Source organism: Lissotriton vulgaris, chromosome 1_1, assembly GCF_964263255.1.
Source record: "Lissotriton vulgaris chromosome 1_1, aLisVul1.2, whole genome shotgun sequence".
Classification (NCBI taxonomy): domain Eukaryota; kingdom Metazoa; phylum Chordata; class Amphibia; order Caudata; family Salamandridae; genus Lissotriton; species Lissotriton vulgaris.
Window position 1 is genome coordinate 206,053,353 of NC_141685.1, and position 22,408 is coordinate 206,075,760.

General features: G+C 47.2%; 1 protein-coding gene across 1 annotated transcript in view; it reads left to right on the forward strand.

Annotated features, from left to right (window-relative positions):
• The window catches only part of MPL (MPL proto-oncogene, thrombopoietin receptor), a 294,761-nt gene that overhangs the window by 187,281 nt on the left and 85,072 nt on the right, over window positions 1-22,408 (forward strand). The window lies entirely within an intron of this gene.

Here is a 22,408-nt window from a genome sequence, read left to right on the forward strand (position 1 = left end):
GTGTAAGTTTTATCCTTTTTTTTGCTGATTCCTAATAGTCAGATATCTTGGGTTTTTTACAGAGTTTACAAAACTTAAATAAAAATAAATAAGTGATGAATCTTCTACTTAGTGTAGATTGTGGAAGAAGATCTCTACAAATCACTTTGAATGGGAGAATGTATTTTGAAGAAATGTTTTTAAGAGACAATACATTTTGTGAGATTTGTCTCCCCAGACAGTGTCGAGGAACTTTGGGAACTTTACACAGTGCTCAGGTGCCAGCCTTACCTCCTTTGAGGGCCCTCCATCTACTTCCACACACTCTTGCCAACAATCCCTCTACTTCCACACACTCCCGCCAACACTGCCTCCACTTCCACACACTGCCGCCTACACTGCATCTACTTCCACACACTCCCGACAACACTGCCTCTACTTCCACACACTCCCGCCAACAATCCCTCTACTTCCATACACTTCCGCCAAAACTCCATCTACTTCTACATACTCCCGCCAACACTCCATCCACTTCCACACAATCCCGCCAACACTCCATCTATTTCCACACAGTCACACCAACACTTCATTGAAGTCTTTCCTAAAGCAGATGTAAGTTAGGTTCACCCCCAGACTTCCATTCATAGTATCCAGTAGCCTGTGGCTCCTAGGATCAGACTCTGGGGTTCAGACTCCCATAAATATGTTGCGTCAGCAGGAGTGCTGTCACAAAGAATAGGTTCCAAGCCTGCAAGAAATAGGCTACTATTTTGGTAATTTCTACAAGTGTTCTGGTCCTTTACTCCCAAATACCATGAGATCCGCACACAGTAGTCTCAACTTGATCGCTACTACCGCCACTGGGATCCAGTGAATCACTTACCCAGCTGTTTCTACTTGGCCAGGCTCTTGCAGTCGAAGGACAGTCTGGCCATCTTGTGTATTAGCACAGTCCACTGCAGAATGTGTGGATCAGCCTGGTATAAAGAATGTTGCGATAGCCTAACGGGGCCCCACTGCTGCTCTGGCCACCTCCACATGATGGTTATCTTGAAAAGTCTCTGTGGGGGTGTTTCTAACACAAGGAGCGTTACATTTTGTGCCCTTGGCCACAGTGTCACTATGAGGAGCTAACAATAGATTTGTGTATTGAGCTATGAACAATGAGATAAGCCACACTGTGGTATCTTCCACATATAAACTCCCCCGGCGCCTCGCATGTAATGGAGCTGCTCACGGTGACATCACTTAGAATGTCACCGCGATCAGCATTCCAAGGCAAGCGCCGGGAACTGTGTGAGGCGGCTCGAGTAGCGAGGCTGTGGCTGAGGTCACAGGAGTTGTATACTTTCTATTAAAGCCTTCTTTGATTACAACCACCCTTTGGCCCTAGTCGTTTATGGTGGTTGCTACACTGGCGACGAGGGAAAACCTACCTGTGACCTCAACACGCCCAGGGAACGAGAAGAAGAACAGCTGACCTGAAGAAAAGGAAGCGGGCGTTGCTGAGAGTTTCCGATCACAGCTGCAAGCAACGGAGGCAGCCCAGAGGTCATCGAGCAGCTGGCGGGGTGAGCTGCGTAAGGCGTGTAAAGACGAGAACTGCCGTGGACTACAAATAAAGTAAGGTGACCCCTGCCTGCCATTAGCGCGCCCCCTTACAGCACTCTGACGGACTTCCACACGCTGGCGCTGGCATTCTCTAAGCGCTGGTATCCGTGTGTTTATTTGTGCCTCAGTCTGGCAAGAAAGAAGAAAACATTTGAAAGGAGCAATTTTAAAACTGCTCGAGCCCCCAGTCACCTCTGAGGCTAAGACCCTGATCCCGCGCCCCTTCAACGCGCATTAGGGAAGCGCCCTTCGTTGACACTTCTGGGACGTGAGAGACCCGCCTCAGACTCCTGTGCCACAGCGACGGTGACGGCCTTCCGCCACAATTTTTTTGGAAGCGCACTGGGGCGGAGCGTTAGTAGAATTTGGTGTGTGAAGATTCCCACCATATTACACATCTAGGGGGCTGCGAGGAGCGTCTGAAGTAGAGCGCCTGCGGGAAAGCGAGGTACATCCTCGGCACTGGAATGTCTATGAGCAGCACATTAGAGGGCACCAGAGAAGCGCAACGCAGGAAGCTGAATGAAACATAGGAGCGCAGCGAGACTGAGCCTTTTGTGCAGAGAACCTCACCGTGTTCGACTGACAGCGCAGGAGGAGTAGGAAATTGAACTTTAAGAAGAGTAGCCCTGTTTGTTGTGGTGCTATTTGGCACTAGAAGGGAGAAAGCATTGACTGTGAACGAATTTTTTTACTGAAAGTATCCGCCCAGATGTGCAGAGGGACTCTGGACTCTTCTGTCTCTTCACCATAGGTTCTAGTCAGACCACTTTGAGTTTAGGTAGAGCGTAGTGCGGTGCATCAAGAAAACGCAGCAATATAGTCAGCACCAGCATACGCTCAAGGGTTCTGCACTTAGTTTCCCCCTACCCTAAGAACTGCCCAAGGGCCATTTCTTTCCGCCTCGCTCCTGTTTAATGTCACAGGGGGAATGTGAAACCAAGAACTTTGTACTCTTTTAGGCGTACGCTACTTATCTTTCCTTTTCAGTGTGACTGTGTCCAGTGGGTGTGTATTTTCTCTGGGTACCACCAGGGGAGGTCTGAGCTACTAGCATGCAGAGTGTCACCCCTCCACCTTTTTTCTTGTCCACCCCAGGGGATCCCAATATCCAGTGGAAGAAATGGAAAAAAGTATTTTTAAATTACGCCACTGTTTGTGGGCCAAACCTGGGTTTAGAAAGGAAGGTTGCATTATTAGCCTATTATCTAGGTGCGGAAGGTGAGGAGGTCCTGGATCATCTCCCAGATTTAGGGGCACAGGAGGCTAGAGGTCTGAATGAATTTGAAGTGAGCCTTAGGAAGTTAGACTTGCACTACCTTCCTAAGACTAGCACGATTATGGAGAGGTACCACTTTGGGAAGAGTATTTACAACAAGGGGTGGTGAGGGACAGAGTCTCTGAATTAAACAGAATACTCTCACCCAGTCAAGAGATCAGGGCTAGATCCAACACGGTTTTTTAGCTCACTGCACCATCCCAGTTTCAGAACCTGGCTGTATGCAAATTAGTCTGTTCCTGTCCCAGTGCATGATGGGAACAGGGCAAACCAAACTACAAAAGCCAATTCTTACACTGGGAAGGAAACAAGCTACCGGGGACCGGTTTCTGGCATTTCAGCCTCTTCGGCCCGGCTTGCTTGAATCCTGATGGTGCAATGAGCAAGGGACTCACATCTGAGTATACCCTTCCACGCTTAGGGTGGACAAAAATATTTACAACAAGGGGTGGTGAGGGACAGAGTCTCTGAATTAAACAGAATACTCTCACCCAGTCAAGAGATCAGGGCTAGATCCAACACGGTTTTTTAGCTCACTGCACCATCCCAGTTTCAGAACCTGGCTGTATGCAAATTAGTCTGTTCCTGTCCCAGTGCATGATGGGAACAGGGCAAACCAAACTACAAAAGCCAATTCTTACACTGGGAAGGAAACAAGCTACCGGGGACCGGTTTCTGGCATTTCAGCCTCTTCGGCCCGGCTTGCTTGAATCCTGATGGTGCAATGAGCAAGGGACTCACATCTGAGTATACCCTTCCACGCTTAGGGTGGACAAAAATATTTACAACAAGGGGTGGTGAGGGACAGAGTCTCTGAATTAAACAGAATACTCTCACCCAGTCAAGAGATCAGGGCTAGATCCAACACGGTTTTTTAGCTCACTGCACCATCCCAGTTTCAGAACCTGGCTGTATGCAAATTAGTCTGTTCCTGTCCCAGTGCATGATGGGAACAGGGCAAACCAAACTACAAAAGCCAATTCTTACACTGGGAAGGAAACAAGCTACCGGGGACCGGTTTCTGGCATTTCAGCCTCTTCGGCCCGGCTTGCTTGAATCCTGATGGTGCAATGAGCAAGGGACTCACATCTGAGTATACCCTTCCACGCTTAGGGTGGACAAAAATATTTACAACAAGGGGTGGTGAGGGACAGAGTCTCTGAATTAAACAGAATACTCTCACCCAGTCAAGAGATCAGGGCTAGATCCAACACGGTTTTTTAGCTCACTGCACCATCCCAGTTTCAGAACCTGGCTGTATGCAAATTAGTCTGTTCCTGTCCCAGTGCATGATGGGAACAGGGCAAACCAAACTACAAAAGCCAATTCTTACACTGGGAAGGAAACAAGCTACCGGGGACCGGTTTCTGGCATTTCAGCCTCTTCGGCCCGGCTTGCTTGAATCCTGATGGTGCAATGAGCAAGGGACTCACATCTGAGTATACCCTTCCACGCTTAGGGTGGACAAAAATATTTACAACAAGGGGTGGTGAGGGACAGAGTCTCTGAATTAAACAGAATACTCTCACCCAGTCAAGAGATCAGGGCTAGATCCAACACGGTTTTTTAGCTCACTGCACCATCCCAGTTTCAGAACCTGGCTGTATGCAAATTAGTCTGTTCCTGTCCCAGTGCATGATGGGAACAGGGCAAACCAAACTACAAAAGCCAATTCTTACACTGGGAAGGAAACAAGCTACCGGGGACCGGTTTCTGGCATTTCAGCCTCTTCGGCCCGGCTTGCTTGAATCCTGATGGTGCAATGAGCAAGGGACTCACATCTGAGTATACCCTTCCACGCTTAGGGTGGACAAAAATATTTACAACAAGGGGTGGTGAGGGACAGAGTCTCTGAATTAAACAGAATACTCTCACCCAGTCAAGAGATCAGTGCTAGATCCAACACGGTTTTTTAGCTCACTGCACCATCCCAGTTTCAGAACCTGGCTGTATGCAAATTAGTCTGTTCCTGTCCCAGTGCATGATGGGAACAGGGCAAACCAAACTACAAAAGCCAATTCTTACACTGGGAAGGAAACAAGCTACCGGGGACCGGTTTCTGGCATTTCAGCCTCTTCGGCCCGGCTTGCTTGAATCCTGATGGTGCAATGAGCAAGGGACTCACATCTGAGTATACCCTTCCACGCTTAGGGTGGACAAAAATATTTACAACAAGGGGTGGTGAGGGACAGAGTCTCCGAATTAAACAGAATACCCTCACCCAGTCAAGAGATCAGGGCTAGATCCAACACGGTTTTTTAGCTCACTGCACCATCCCAGTTTCAGAACCTGGCTGTATGCAAATTAGTCTGTTCCTGTCCCAGTGCATGATGGGAACAGGGCAAACCAAACTACAAAAGCCAATTCTTACACTGGGAAGGAAACAAGCTACCGGGGACCGGTTTCTGGCATTTCAGCCTCTTCGGCCCGGCTTGCTTGAATCCTGATGGTGCAATGAGCAAGGGACTCACATCTGAGTATACCCTTCCATGCTTAGGGTGGACAAAAATATTTACAACAAGGGGTGGTGAGGGACAGAGTCTCTGAATTAAACAGAATACTCTCACCCAGTCAAGAGATCAGGGCTAGATCCAACACGGTTTTTTAGCTCACTGCACCATCCCAGTTTCAGAACCTGGCTGTATGCAAATTAGTCTGTTCCTGTCCCAGTGCATGATGGGAACAGGGCAAACCAAACTACAAAAGCCAATTCTTACACTGGGAAGGAAACAAGCTACCGGGGACCGGTTTCTGGCATTTCAGCCTCTTCGGCCCGGCTTGCTTGAATCCTGATGGTGCAATGAGCAAGGGACTCACATCTGAGTATACCCTTCCACGCTTAGGGTGGACAAAAATATTTACAACAAGGGGTGGTGAGGGACAGAGTCTCTGAATTAAACAGAATACTCTCACCCAGTCAAGAGATCAGGGCTAGATCCAACACGGTTTTTTAGCTCACTGCACCATCCCAGTTTCAGAACCTGGCTGTATGCAAATTAGTCTGTTCCTGTCCCAGTGCATGATGGGAACAGGGCAAACCAAACTACAAAAGCCAATTCTTACACTGGGAAGGAAACAAGCTACCGGGGACCGGTTTCTGGCATTTCAGCCTCTTCGGCCCGGCTTGCTTGAATCCTGATGGTGCAATGAGCAAGGGACTCACATCTGAGTATACCCTTCCACGCTTAGGGTGGACAAAAATATTTACAACAAGGGGTGGTGAGGGACAGAGTCTCTGAATTAAACAGAATACTCTCACCCAGTCAAGAGATCAGGGCTAGATCCAACACGGTTTTTTAGCTCACTGCACCATCCCAGTTTCAGAACCTGGCTGTATGCAAATTAGTCTGTTCCTGTCCCAGTGCATGATGGGAACAGGGCAAACCAAACTACAAAAGCCAATTCTTACACTGGGAAGGAAACAAGCTACCGGGGACCGGTTTCTGGCATTTCAGCCTCTTCGGCCCGGCTTGCTTGAATCCTGATGGTGCAATGAGCAAGGGACTCACATCTGAGTATACCCTTCCACGCTTAGGGTGGACAAAAATATTTACAACAAGGGGTGGTGAGGGACAGAGTCTCTGAATTAAACAGAATACTCTCACCCAGTCAAGAGATCAGGGCTAGATCCAACACGGTTTTTTAGCTCACTGCACCATCCCAGTTTCAGAACCTGGCTGTATGCAAATTAGTCTGTTCCTGTCCCAGTGCATGATGGGAACAGGGCAAACCAAACTACAAAAGCCAATTCTTACACTGGGAAGGAAACAAGCTACCGGGGACCGGTTTCTGGCATTTCAGCCTCTTCGGCCCGGCTTGCTTGAATCCTGATGGTGCAATGAGCAAGGGACTCACATCTGAGTATACCCTTCCACGCTTAGGGTGGACAAAAATATTTACAACAAGGGGTGGTGAGGGACAGAGTCTCTGAATTAAACAGAATACTCTCACCCAGTCAAGAGATCAGGGCTAGATCCAACACGGTTTTTTAGCTCACTGCACCATCCCAGTTTCAGAACCTGGCTGTATGCAAATTAGTCTGTTCCTGTCCCAGTGCATGATGGGAACAGGGCAAACCAAACTACAAAAGCCAATTCTTACACTGGGAAGGAAACAAGCTACCGGGGACCGGTTTCTGGCATTTCAGCCTCTTCGGCCCGGCTTGCTTGAATCCTGATGGTGCAATGAGCAAGGGACTCACATCTGAGTATACCCTTCCACGCTTAGGGTGGACAAAAATATTTACAACAAGGGGTGGTGAGGGACAGAGTCTCTGAATTAAACAGAATACTCTCACCCAGTCAAGAGATCAGGGCTAGATCCAACACGGTTTTTTAGCTCACTGCACCATCCCAGTTTCAGAACCTGGCTGTATGCAAATTAGTCTGTTCCTGTCCCAGTGCATGATGGGAACAGGGCAAACCAAACTACAAAAGCCAATTCTTACACTGGGAAGGAAACAAGCTACCGGGGACCGGTTTCTGGCATTTCAGCCTCTTCGGCCCGGCTTACTTGAATCCTGATGGTGCAATGAGCAAGGGACTCACATCTGAGTATACCCTTCCACGCTTAGGGTGGACAAAAATATTTACAACAAGGGGTGGTAAATCGATTTTGGCCACTATAGGTGTGGCAGGGTATACTCAGACATGAGTCCCTTTCTCACTGCTCCATCAGGATTCAAGCAAGCCGGGCCGAAGAGGCTGAAATGCCAGAAACCGGTCCCCGGTAGCTTGTCTCCTTTCTGGTAAAGAATTGGCTTGGTAGTTTAGTCTGCCCTGTTCCCATGATGCACTGGGCCAGGGACAGACTGATTTGCATATAGCCAGATTCTGAGCTGGGATGGGGCAGTGAGATAAATAACGGTGATGGATCAAGCCCTGATCTTTGGACTGGGTAAGAGTGGTCTGCTCAATTCAGACACTCTGTTCATCACCACCCCCTTTTGTAAATCGATTTTGGCCACTATAGGTGTGGCAGGGTATACTCAGACATGAGTCCCTTTCTCACTGCTCCATCAGGATTCAAGCAAGCCGGGCCGAAGAGGCTGAAATGCCAGAAACCGGTCCCCGGTAGCTTGTCTCCTTTCTGGTAAAGAATTGGCTTGGTAGTTTAGTCTGCCCTGTTCCCATGATGCACTGGGCCAGGGACAGACTGATTTGCATATAGCCAGATTCTGAGCTGGGATGGGGCAGTGAGATAAATAACGGTGATGGATCAAGCCCTGATCTTTGGACTGGGTAAGAGTGGTCTGCTCAATTCAGACACTCTGTTCATCACCACCCCCTTTTGTAAATCGATTTTGGCCACTATAGGTGTGGCAGGGTATACTCAGACATGAGTCCCTTTCTCACTGCTCCATCAGGATTCAAGCAAGCCGGGCCGAAGAGGCTGAAATGCCAGAAACCGGTCCCCGGTAGCTTGTCTCCTTTCTGGTAAAGAATTGGCTTGGTAGTTTAGTCTGCCCTGTTCCCATGATGCACTGGGCCAGGGACAGACTGATTTGCATATAGCCAGATTCTGAGCTGGGATGGGGCAGTGAGATAAATAACGGTGATGGATCAAGCCCTGATCTTTGGACTGGGTAAGAGTGGTCTGCTCAATTCAGACACTCTGTTCATCACCACCCCCTTTTGTAAATCGATTTTGGCCACTATAGGTGTGGCAGGGTATACTCAGACATGAGTCCCTTTCTCACTGCTCCATCAGGATTCAAGCAAGCCGGGCCGAAGAGGCTGAAATGCCAGAAACCGGTCCCCGGTAGCTTGTCTCCTTTCTGGTAAAGAATTGGCTTGGTAGTTTAGTCTGCCCTGTTCCCATGATGCACTGGGCCAGGGACAGACTGATTTGCATATAGCCAGATTCTGAGCTGGGATGGGGCAGTGAGATAAATAACGGTGATGGATCAAGCCCTGATCTTTGGACTGGGTAAGAGTGGTCTGCTCAATTCAGACACTCTGTTCATCACCACCCCCTTTTGTAAATCGATTTTGGCCACTATAGGTGTGGCAGGGTATACTCAGACATGAGTCCCTTTCTCACTGCTCCATCAGGATTCAAGCAAGCCGGGCCGAAGAGGCTGAAATGCCAGAAACCGGTCCCCGGTAGCTTGTCTCCTTTCTGGTAAAGAATTGGCTTGGTAGTTTAGTCTGCCCTGTTCCCATGATGCACTGGGCCAGGGACAGACTGATTTGCATATAGCCAGATTCTGAGCTGGGATGGGGCAGTGAGATAAATAACGGTGATGGATCAAGCCCTGATCTTTGGACTGGGTAAGAGTGGTCTGCTCAATTCAGACACTCTGTTCATCACCACCCCCTTTTGTAAATCGATTTTGGCCACTATAGGTGTGGCAGGGTATACTCAGACATGAGTCCCTTTCTCACTGCTCCATCAGGATTCAAGCAAGCCGGGCCGAAGAGGCTGAAATGCCAGAAACCGGTCCCCGGTAGCTTGTCTCCTTTCTGGTAAAGAATTGGCTTGGTAGTTTAGTCTGCCCTGTTCCCATGATGCACTGGGCCAGGGACAGACTGATTTGCATATAGCCAGATTCTGAGCTGGGATGGGGCAGTGAGATAAATAACGGTGATGGATCAAGCCCTGATCTTTGGACTGGGTAAGAGTGGTCTGCTCAATTCAGACACTCTGTTCATCACCACCCCCTTTTGTAAATCGATTTTGGCCACTATAGGTGTGGCAGGGTATACTCAGACATGAGTCCCTTTCTCACTGCTCCATCAGGATTCAAGCAAGCCGGGCCGAAGAGGCTGAAATGCCAGAAACCGGTCCCCGGTAGCTTGTCTCCTTTCTGGTAAAGAATTGGCTTGGTAGTTTAGTCTGCCCTGTTCCCATGATGCACTGGGCCAGGGACAGACTGATTTGCATATAGCCAGATTCTGAGCTGGGATGGGGCAGTGAGATAAATAACGGTGATGGATCAAGCCCTGATCTTTGGACTGGGTAAGAGTGGTCTGCTCAATTCAGACACTCTGTTCATCACCACCCCCTTTTGTAAATCGATTTTGGCCACTATAGGTGTGGCAGGGTATACTCAGACATGAGTCCCTTTCTCACTGCTCCATCAGGATTCAAGCAAGCCGGGCCGAAGAGGCTGAAATGCCAGAAACCGGTCCCCGGTAGCTTGTCTCCTTTCTGGTAAAGAATTGGCTTGGTAGTTTAGTCTGCCCTGTTCCCATGATGCACTGGGCCAGGGACAGACTGATTTGCATATAGCCAGATTCTGAGCTGGGATGGGGCAGTGAGATAAATAACGGTGATGGATCAAGCCCTGATCTTTGGACTGGGTAAGAGTGGTCTGCTCAATTCAGACACTCTGTTCATCACCACCCCCTTTTGTAAATCGATTTTGGCCACTATAGGTGTGGCAGGGTATACTCAGACATGAGTCCCTTTCTCACTGCTCCATCAGGATTCAAGCAAGCCGGGCCGAAGAGGCTGAAATGCCAGAAACCGGTCCCCGGTAGCTTGTCTCCTTTCTGGTAAAGAATTGGCTTGGTAGTTTAGTCTGCCCTGTTCCCATGATGCACTGGGCCAGGGACAGACTGATTTGCATATAGCCAGATTCTGAGCTGGGATGGGGCAGTGAGATAAATAACGGTGATGGATCAAGCCCTGATCTTTGGACTGGGTAAGAGTGGTCTGCTCAATTCAGACACTCTGTTCATCACCACCCCCTTTTGTAAATCGATTTTGGCCACTATAGGTGTGGCAGGGTATACTCAGACATGAGTCCCTTTCTCACTGCTCCATCAGGATTCAAGCAAGCCGGGCCGAAGAGGCTGAAATGCCAGAAACCGGTCCCCGGTAGCTTGTCTCCTTTCTGGTAAAGAATTGGCTTGGTAGTTTAGTCTGCCCTGTTCCCATGATGCACTGGGCCAGGGACAGACTGATTTGCATATAGCCAGATTCTGAGCTGGGATGGGGCAGTGAGATAAATAACGGTGATGGATCAAGCCCTGATCTTTGGACTGGGTAAGAGTGGTCTGCTCAATTCAGACACTCTGTTCATCACCACCCCCTTTTGTAAATCGATTTTGGCCACTATAGGTGTGGCAGGGTATACTCAGACATGAGTCCCTTTCTCACTGCTCCATCAGGATTCAAGCAAGCCGGGCCGAAGAGGCTGAAATGCCAGAAACCGGTCCCCGGTAGCTTGTCTCCTTTCTGGTAAAGAATTGGCTTGGTAGTTTAGTCTGCCCTGTTCCCATGATGCACTGGGCCAGGGACAGACTGATTTGCATATAGCCAGATTCTGAGCTGGGATGGGGCAGTGAGATAAATAACGGTGATGGATCAAGCCCTGATCTTTGGACTGGGTAAGAGTGGTCTGCTCAATTCAGACACTCTGTTCATCACCACCCCCTTTTGTAAATCGATTTTGGCCACTATAGGTGTGGCAGGGTATACTCAGACATGAGTCCCTTTCTCACTGCTCCATCAGGATTCAAGCAAGCCGGGCCGAAGAGGCTGAAATGCCAGAAACCGGTCCCCGGTAGCTTGTCTCCTTTCTGGTAAAGAATTGGCTTGGTAGTTTAGTCTGCCCTGTTCCCATGATGCACTGGGCCAGGGACAGACTGATTTGCATATAGCCAGATTCTGAGCTGGGATGGGGCAGTGAGATAAATAACGGTGATGGATCAAGCCCTGATCTTTGGACTGGGTAAGAGTGGTCTGCTCAATTCAGACACTCTGTTCATCACCACCCCCTTTTGTAAATCGATTTTGGCCACTATAGGTGTGGCAGGGTATACTCAGACATGAGTCCCTTTCTCACTGCTCCATCAGGATTCAAGCAAGCCGGGCCGAAGAGGCTGAAATGCCAGAAACCGGTCCCCGGTAGCTTGTCTCCTTTCTGGTAAAGAATTGGCTTGGTAGTTTAGTCTGCCCTGTTCCCATGATGCACTGGGCCAGGGACAGACTGATTTGCATATAGCCAGATTCTGAGCTGGGATGGGGCAGTGAGATAAATAACGGTGATGGATCAAGCCCTGATCTTTGGACTGGGTAAGAGTGGTCTGCTCAATTCAGACACTCTGTTCATCACCACCCCCTTTTGTAAATCGATTTTGGCCACTATAGGTGTGGCAGGGTATACTCAGACATGAGTCCCTTTCTCACTGCTCCATCAGGATTCAAGCAAGCCGGGCCGAAGAGGCTGAAATGCCAGAAACCGGTCCCCGGTAGCTTGTCTCCTTTCTGGTAAAGAATTGGCTTGGTAGTTTAGTCTGCCCTGTTCCCATGATGCACTGGGCCAGGGACAGACTGATTTGCATATAGCCAGATTCTGAGCTGGGATGGGGCAGTGAGATAAATAACGGTGATGGATCAAGCCCTGATCTTTGGACTGGGTAAGAGTGGTCTGCTCAATTCAGACACTCTGTTCATCACCACCCCCTTTTGTAAATCGACTTTGGGAAGAGAGCACAAAAAGAGGGGGAATCGATAGAAGACTTTGTATCCGATCTAAGGAAGTTAGCCGCCACTTGCAAATTTGGTGGAGCAAGTGAGGAGAGAATCAGGGACCAATTCGTTTTGGCGTGCAGGATGGAAAGAGTACGTGAGGAGCTATGGCTCAAGGACGACCCGCCCTTGCGGGAGGTGCTCATTATAGCCAAGCAGGTGGAGCATATGCTCCAATGCGTCAAAGAAATAAAGCAAGACGCAGGGGAGAAGAAAATTGACGAAAAGGCCGATGTCAGTGAGGTGGTGAGTGAATGCGAAGCAGTGTCTGTAGTAAAAAGCCAGAAAATAGTGAGTAAAGAACACAAAGAAGGCAGGCTAGGGGGAACGTTTAAAGGCACTTGCTATAGGTGTGGCAAGCAGGGGCACTTAGCTAACGACAGAGAATGCCCTGCTCTCAGGTTCACGTGCAACAAGTGCGGGAAGAAAGGACATTTCAAGCAGTACTGCAAGAGTGGATAGGGAGTCAACAGACAGAGTAGAGACAGGACGAATGTGGTGTGCGACGAGATTGTAGTGCAGGTACAAGAGTTACTAGCCCCCAGTCCCAGCAACCTTGAGTGTGCGGAAATAGTGGTGCAGGTCGAGGGAGGACAAGTCAGCAGTCCCAAGGACAACATAAAGGTTGGAGGGGTTGAAGTGGAAGCATTATTTGACTCTTGTTCTAGAATAACCATCATCAATGCTAAAGAGTTCTCACGAGTGTCAAAGGGAACGATAATCTTGAAATCTGAGGCCAGGGGGTATGCCGGTCGCCCCATCTCTATGAAGGGGTATTTCCTGGGGAAAGTAGAATACAGCAACAGAACAACGGTCTCAAAGGTAGGTAGGAGACAACATCTTGGGGTGGCAAGCACAGAAAGAGCTAGGGGTCTATTTGAATCCTCACTGTGATCCCCAGATCCTGGTACAAGAAATTATTGAACACAAAGCGGACATTGTAACAGAGTTCCAAGAGGTGTTCAGGGAAGAATTAGGGTGTTTGAAAAACTACTGCCACAAAATAAGACTGAAGGAGAACGCCAGGCCAGTCGTGGCCAAAGTCAGGAAGCTTCCCATTGCTATCCAGGAGGAGGTGAAGGCTGAACTGGAGAAACTGTGCAAGGCCGGAGTAATCGAACCGGTGGAAGCAACAGAATGGTTGGCCCCCATTGTTGCAGCCAAGAAGGACGGGTCGGTCCGGCTCTGCATTGATTTGAGGGCACTTAACAAGGAGGTCGTGGTCGACCGTTACCCCTTACCCAACATCACCCAGATGATGAGCATGCTGGAAGGTGCCAAAGTCTTTTCTACCCTCGACCTCACCTCCGCCTATTTCCAAATAAAACTACACGAGGAGTCTCAGGAGCTCACGGCATTTGTGACACCCATGGGCGCATACAAGTTCAAAAGGATGCCATTCGGGCTAGTCTCGGCGGCCGCCGTGTTCCAGAGAATCATGGGCAACATGTTGAAGGACATCCCAGGCGTCATGTGCTACCAGGATGACGTGCTAATATTTGCTAAGAACCATGAGGAGCACGATGGTAGATTGAGAAGCGTCCTGGGGAGGTTTCAGTCACAAGGCCTCACTGTGAAAAAAGACAAGTGTGTGTTTGGCTGTGCTGAATTGGACTTCTTGGGACACAAGGTGACCACTGAGGGCATATGTCCAAAAGAGGAATTACAAAACACCATAGTGAACCTGACACCCCCCAAGGGCAAGGACGAGATCAAGTCGTTTATGGGGATGTTAGAGTTCTACGGAAAGTTCATAAGGAACCTGGCGGGAAGGACATATGCCATCAGGCTACTGCTGAAGAAGGAGAATGAATTCCGGTGAAGTCAGGAGTGCCAGAGGGAGTTCGAGGACGTTAAGAAGGCACTCGCAGAGGCCCCCAGCTTGAAGTCGTATATACCCTACCGGAAAACCAAAGTCACCACCGACGCAAGTGCGAAAGGTTTGGGAGCTGTCCTCACCCAAATGGGAGAAGAAGGAGAAGAGACCATAGCCTTTGCCTCGAGGTCACTCCAGAAGTCAGAGAACAACTACTCGGTGATCGAGAAAGAGGCTTTGGCTGTATCTTGGGCGCTAGGAAAATTCAGAGACTTCCTCTGGGGAACTCAGTTCACCCTCCGAACTGACCACAAGCCGTTGGTGGAGGTATTCAGTAAGAAAGGTTTAGATGCCATCTCCAGCAGGATAAGGCGGTGGGTAGTCGGCCTTCAAGAATACACCTTTGACGTTGAATACGTCCCCGGGACACAGAACCTCGCAGCTGATTGCCTATCGAGGCTCGTTGGTGATGAAGGAGAGAGAGAGAAGTTGGAGAAGGCGGATGAAGAAGAAGAGGACCTTCAGATGGAGGATGTCTGCACCATCCAGAGGGCGCTGGGGGAAGAAACATGGAGAAAAGCGTTGGAAGAAGATAACATTTTGGAGGAGATTTACAAAAGAGTAAGAGGCGGTTGGAAGCACAGTGACAAACAGGATGAAAACCTGCGGCCATACCTGGCCATAAAAGACGAGTTGTCCATAACAGACGGATGTCTATTCAGGGGTACGAGACTTGTACCTCCTGCAACTGTGAGAAGCAACCTGGTCGAACTAGCCCACGAAGGACATTTGGGCATCACAAAAACCAAGCAAAGACTCAGGGAGAGCTATTGGTGGCCGAGCATGGATCTGATCACTGAGAGGAGAATCAGGGAGTGCATTCCGTGCAGCAACAGCGACAAAGTCCTGAAGCAACAGACGCCTCCTATGGTGTGCAGGCCGTCCCCTTCAGGACCGTGGGTCAAGTTGGCTTTAGACATCGTGGGCCCCATGTCAGGAGAACAGCGGACACCCTACATTTTGGTGCTTGTATATCTGTATTCCAGGTGGCCAGAGATAAAGTTTGTCAGCGAAGTCACTACCAAAACTGTCATCAGCTTTCCAGGGGAGGTGTTCATCCGGGAAGGACTACTGTTGCATTCAAAAAAGTACTTAATCAAGCAAGTAGATCCAGTAGACGTTGGTATTCTTAAGTTGGTATTTATTGGTTAAAATAGGTAAAAGGAAGATAAGAAGGAGTAAGGGAGAAGGCCCCACCGGGAGCAGCATCCAGCTGCTCAGCCCACTCAATCAAACTGACCACACATTCAAACCATGCACACAGGAACATTCCAATGACATCACACACACACAGGCTGAGCAGCAGGGAAGGAGATGATCAGGATATAACACATCTCCCTCTTTTAGAACAATGAAAACAAAAGAGAGAGGATGAAACTAAATACAGTAAGTCCTGATGATGACAAAAACAGGATTTCAAATAAACAGTCAACATAGGAAATGAATAACTGTAAATAATATCATGAAATGAACAGTCAACATAGAAAATGAATAACTGTAAATAATATCATGAAATAGCAATATATCATCATGAAAGATACATAGAGAGGAAAAATATCTTTTCGCACAAAACCAGGAATAATATCTTCTCGCACCAAACGGAGAGAGAAATCACATACAACCATCCCCCATCTCAAAGAAAGACCCAAAATATTACCAATCATGCCAGTTGGCCAGACTGTCACGAAAAGCAATAGTAGGGAATCAAACTAAACAAAATAGCGTCCCAATAGAATAACAAATTTAGGACACAGGAGTTACCACGCTGTCCAAAACCACTTAAATAAAGTATAAAGAACAGAGCGCATAACACCTAATGCATGGGGTACATGGCTACCTAACGACTCTCTGTAAAACTGAACACCTCTAACTAAATAGAGCACTTGCGTGGTTCAGAAAAAAATAAAACAAGAATAAACAGAACTGAGGACTCATCCTCATATGATTTGATAAACAAATGGAGCACCTCAAACCATGAGCACTAATGTGGCTCCGCAACTAATCCAAAATACACGCTGGCATTGAACTCCTCAAAGTTCAACTAAATACAAGCATTGAACTCCTCAAAGTTCAAGAAAAAACCCTCAACATTGAACTCCTCAAAGTTCAAGAAAACACACCATTGAACTCCTCAAAGTTCAAACCATAAATGTAGACTCTTCGCAGAAAAATGTGAACACCTCTATTAAAAATAGAGCACTATTAAATAAGTGGTTCATCAATAAATATCAAAAACTTAATGAACACCTCAAATTAATTGAGCACCACAAGTGGTTCATTTATATCAATAAATTCAAAGTTTGTCAAAACTCAGCATAGTAAACCTGACCTTAAAATCAACCATTAAAGAAAACACTGTAAATAAATTAATTCATAAATTTCAGCATAAAACAGTTCCAAGTAGTGCAAGAAATTAAGTAAATCACTCAGAACGCAAATAAACCAATACCTCAATATCAGTACATAACAGTTCCATAAATCACTTAAACACAACATGTACATAAATTTGTATATAAATAGTGACTGATGGAAAATAAGAAACTAAAATAATAAAAGTAGTCACCGTTGTCATGTCAGATGTTGTGGATTGCGAGACCTGAATAGAAAAAAAACAGTACCTTGTCTCTTGGAATATAAATGAAAAGATCTCAGGGAGTTCATAGCGTGCCAGTCGCTGTGACACGATGATGAAACGATGGCAGAAACCCACAAAAGCAAAGCATTAAGGCAGAGACCCTGTAGAAATGAAAACGTTTGATCCACGAGCAGTTCAGCGCATTAAGAACTTATCAATGTCCTTCACATCAGGAAGCGCTTGGTTAACGAAGACAGCACGCAACAAACATCACGCTGTCAGTTACTTCTTCGCCCGATGGCTCACAGAGAAAATGCGCTTCAAACAAGGCGGTGACTCATCAGCGGTGACTCATCGGCTGACGTCAGGAGCAGAGCGCGAGGGGAGCTTCACATCGCCAGCACCTCGGAACCCTCAGACGACGTCATCACAAAGGCTGAAACAGAGGAAAGGCAAGGATCTCCGGAAACAAACTGACAACTCAACCGCCATACCCAAACAGGACGGTGAGTGTCAGAGTTTTACTTCAAAAGGTCGGAGTTTTACATGACATGCTCCATTAAATTGAGCGCGCTGGCATAAAATTGTCTCTGAACACTGCTGCAATTAACTTCAGATTATTAAAAGAAACGGAAGCGTCAGAGTGGAAACGTGTACACATGCTTGCAGATAATGAATTGAAAAGGCAGTTAACTTCCATGAACGCAGCGCTCATTTGTTTCAAAGCTGCAATTTACTTTTAAATGGTCCAGATATCAGTCACAATCCACTTTGAAATACCGCAGTAATAGGTTTCAATAATCTTCCAAGTTTATAAAGTGAACAGCCGCCTCAGATAAATTACTGAAAGGTTGACATCTTTGCTCTTGCAATATAAATAGACGTTTAAGTTGCTAAAGGGTTCACATCTTTGCCCTTGAAATGTAAATAGTTATTTTAAGTTGGCTCTGAACATCTTGACGAAATATATTTAGGTTTTCCACCGTTTTTCTCTGACAACAGTCATAACTCGAAACTTTGACGTTCCTGCCAATAAATCTCCCAGTTTAAAATTCAATAATCTGCAGAAAGACCAACGCTTGAAACATACCTTAATTGATGTTTCCTGTAGGCTGTCAGATGTGACATGACACCGGTGGGGCATCAAAAGCGTTGATAGTCTTCTTTTAAAAGCTTTACTTTCTATCTTTGTAGTTTCATTTTTTAAATCCAGTTCCTGCACACGCAGTTCTTTCCGTCTCGTCGCCATTGTTTCATTCAAAAAAGTACTTAATCAAGCAAGTAGATCCAGTAGACGTTGGTATTCTTAAGTTGGTATTTATTGGTTAAAATAGGTAAAAGGAAGATAAGAAGGAGTAAGGGAGAAGGCCCCACCGGGAGCAGCATCCAGCTGCTCAGCCCACTCAATCAAACTGACCACACATTCAAACCATGCACACAGGAACATTCCAATGACATCACACACACACAGGCTGAGCAGCAGGGAAGGAGATGATCAGGATATAACAACTACCTAGCAACATTCTGACCGACAACGGTGTACAACTGTGTTCGAAGGAGATGGAAGACTTCCTGGAGGAAAGAGGCATCAGACACAAGCGGTGCGCCCTTTACCACCCTGAAACCAATGGCATGGTCGAACGCTTTAATAAAACCCTCAAAGAAAGCATCCAATTGGCCAAAGCCAGCGGAATAAGTTGGAAGGAGGAGGCGTGGAGACGGCTAGAAGCATACAGGTTCACGCCACATCAGACGACGGGTGTCACCCCGTTTGAATTGCTCCGCGCCAGAATACCCAACACAAAGCTGACCCCAGGATGGATGGAGTGGCACAAGGGGCGGTCGGACCGATCCAAAGAAACAGATAGCTTGAAGAAACAAAAGGAAGCCATGGAAAAGAGAAAAGAAGGATATGACCGGCACAAAGCCACAAAAGAAGTAGAATTCAAGGTGGGAGACAGTATCAAAATCAGAGCTCCAACAGGGAAGGCAAGTTGGTCGGAGTACACCAACCCCACCAAGATCACTAAACTATTCAAAAATGCAGTCAAGACACAGGAAGGAAAAATATGGAACCTTGGGAGAGTTGTAAAGTACCATCCACCAGAGAATTCAAGGGGACGGGAGGGAGACCCTAGGCGGGACCCTAGTTCCACCACGAAGGGGCAAACCATAACTCCCCACCCAACTATCAGGCCTAGCAAGAGGGTGACTAGACTACCTAGACATTTTGATCAGTATATAATGATGTAACGGGGTTCACCACTGTCCACTCTGTCAACCCTCTCACCAGGCTCATGAACATTTGACTGTCCCACACCCAGCTGGGTGTTTCTGTGCCACCTGGCGCGTTCTTCAGTTCTTGTTATGTTCATGTTGTTTTTCCCACAGGGAAGGGGGATGTGTGGTATCTTCCACATATAAACTCCCCCGGCGCCTCGCATGTAATGGAGCTGCTCACGGTGACATCACTTAGAATGTCACCGCGATCAGCATTCCAAGGCGAGCGCCGGGGACTGTGTGAGGCGGCTCGAGTAGCGAGGCTGTGGCTGAGGTCACAGGAGTTGTATACTTTCTATTAAAGCCTTCTTTGATTACAACCACCCTTTGGTCCTAGTCGTGTATGGTGGTTGCTACACACACTTCTCCTAGACCCCCAAAATCTCAGGATTGACTCAGATTGTAGAACTTTCTTGCATTCTGTGAAACAGATGGTCCTAGAATGTTGCAGTGGTTCCTGTGAATTGAAGTTGCTGGTGCATGTTTGTAACCACACGTAGTGCTGTTATAGAACCATGTACTCCATCAACCTACCTAAAAGTTTAGAGGCCTCTGTGCAAACCGGCTCTAGAACTGGAGGTGGAATTCACCAGCCTCATGAGAAAGGGCTGTGAGGCAACATTGAGGAGTTGCATCAGGTAGTAGTTCCACCACTCTACTTCTTAGGCATAAAAGTAGAAAACCAACAAAATATGAGGATGAGAGACACATAGAGGGATGAAATAGAGGTGGTTCAAAGCCCATCGCAGGAATGGTCAGACATGTCTTGCTGTTTTCCAAGAAATAAATATTGCAGATCCAGCTCTTTGTTTGCATTTGGATTTAATGTGCTGGCAGTAAAGTGTCTTGATAGCCTGAGAGAAGAGATGTTACCTTGAAGTCAGGATCTGCATCACTAGTTTAAGCCTAATGTTGTTATGACTGATAATATGGAATCCTGGAGAAGTTTCCATGACTCTCTAGAGCTCCTTCACTCATGGACAGGCCATCCACTGGAGACGGCCCGAATCTCTGTGACGGGCGAGCCCAGCTAGGGCATTGCTGTCAATAACAGCCTTCCTTTGAAACTGGCCTTCACCAGTCCAAGCGTTACCCCTGTCACATTGATGCCAAACATATAAGGTGGAAAGTGTGTTGATTAGAGCCCTGGATTTGCTTTCACAGTCCTGATTCTATGGTATCTATATTTCTCATACAGCTAGTGATGGACTGGCCTGGTAGACTAGTGTTCTGTCTTGTTTGCTAGGTTTGGAGTACGCATTATCAGATCTTAGGAATGGCGATTATCATGAGGCCAAGCACTGCATACCTCCACCTTCAGTAGGTATAGTAGTTCCCCTCAACCAGAGACCGATGCAATCCACTCAACAGCGGAAGGGCCATTTTATAGGCAGTTCAAGACATTCATTTACAAAGGCTCATGTTTCTCCAGTGTCTTTTAGAAGTTAAAGGCGCTGCTGAGGTGCCCTAAGGCTTCAAGCACATTCACGCCTGGTAGGTTGTGCTAAGAAGACTTGCTGCATCTATTTAAACATGTAGGAATCCAATGGCATCTGATCACTTCCTTTTCTTGGTCTTTCTTTCCCCATTAAAACTTCCTAGGATCTCCTCCTCAGGTCCAGCACAAAAAACCAGCAGATCCAAGCAAGGTTGATGACAAGACCATTGACACAAGTCATCTTGTGCTGATGTAGAGTGAAATGATTGTTTAATCTTCAATAATCCACACGCAGTCTCAACTCATTGTTCTTCTTTCTATCCACTGCAACTGAGAAGATGTAGGTGCTGTAAAACTCCTACTGATCCTTGAGTTGAGGTTCTGCATATGTCTCTGTACATCCTCTGCTCCTTTGGATGCGAGGAATCTGGGGGCATATCAACAAGGCCAGGCGATAACTATCACTAAGCTAGGATAATTTTTGCTGGCTATCGCTGGTTTATATCCCCGAGATAGCGTGCTATCAGCAACGCTTATCTCTGATGCGCTATATAAACCAGCGATAGTTGCCAAAAGGTGCGTTTATCGCTGGAAATCCAGCGATAAATGCAGAACGACATGCAATACCTTGTTAATAGGGCTGGGTGGTCTCAGCCCTATAATCCACCACCCATAGGCCAACACTGTTTAGTAAGAAGAAAAACAGGCGTAAGGAAACCTGCGATGAGCGCGGTTAGCGCTCCTTTTAACATAGCTGCACGGGTTAGCATGCAGATTGCTAATAGGAGTTATGTCGCTTAGCGACATTTCCCTGGTAATTTCAGAGTGATATGCCCACTTTGCATCTCATTGACGATGCAAAGTTGGGCATTGATGTTTTACAGGCGCGAAGTCAGCAAAACACGCAATAGCGTGTCTTTGCTGATAAGGCGATAAACTTATCGCCGCTTTTTGCCCAAACACTGACGCTAAAGCAGCAATAACTTTATCTCCTGGCCTTGATGATATGCCCCCTGGACTTTTCTTCGAAAGAGAAAGGACATTCTTTCCGCAAGGGATGTGTTCCACTTCTTGGTCCTTTACCATGTCCCACTGGCATGCTGCAAAGACATCGGTTTGGTTTGAATGGATTCATGGCAGGGTCTTATTGGAGTCTCTGGTATTGGGAAGCTGTTGAAGTTTATTTGCCTTGAGTTAACTCGGCATCTCTCAAGCAGAGCTATGCAGCTTGACCTCTGTGGATTTCAGCTACATCTGGACTAGATTGGCCCTTACAGGCAGAGAGACTTTGGCAACTTTCACAGTTATAAATTCTTTCTATTGGAACCAGTGATGACGGTGAGGGCGGTGATGACGTCGGAACAAAAACAAGGGTAAAAGAAAAGACTGGAACCAAAAAATTAGGATACAAAATAATCGGGAGCATAAGCTTCAGGCATGGAATGGGTAATAAGGAGGTGTGATGGGTTAGGTAAACAATAGGATAGGACAAGAAACTATGATGGGTTAGTGATCTGGGCAACAAAAAAGGGCTATAGAGAATTTTTCCCATAAATAAAAAGAAAACAGCACAACTGAGTAGATGATGCAATGAGGGCATCTACAAGGATTTAAAGCATCAATGAAATTAATCTTGGATAACATTTAATAACATTTAAAGTAGGTTCCAAAAATCAATTTTTCTGGTATTAATCTCCTGAGGTTACCGTCAAAAAACTATTATTGAATCTGAAATGATCACACAAGACCCACCAGGACCCCTCCTAGTATGGGGGTTTCTTGTGCAGCTCCATCAGGAATGAGCTCAGCCGGTGACCCCCATCTCCATCTAGCTCCCGCCTGTAGGACCTGTGATCAGTTGGGTTCATGGCAGAGTGACTTTACCCACTA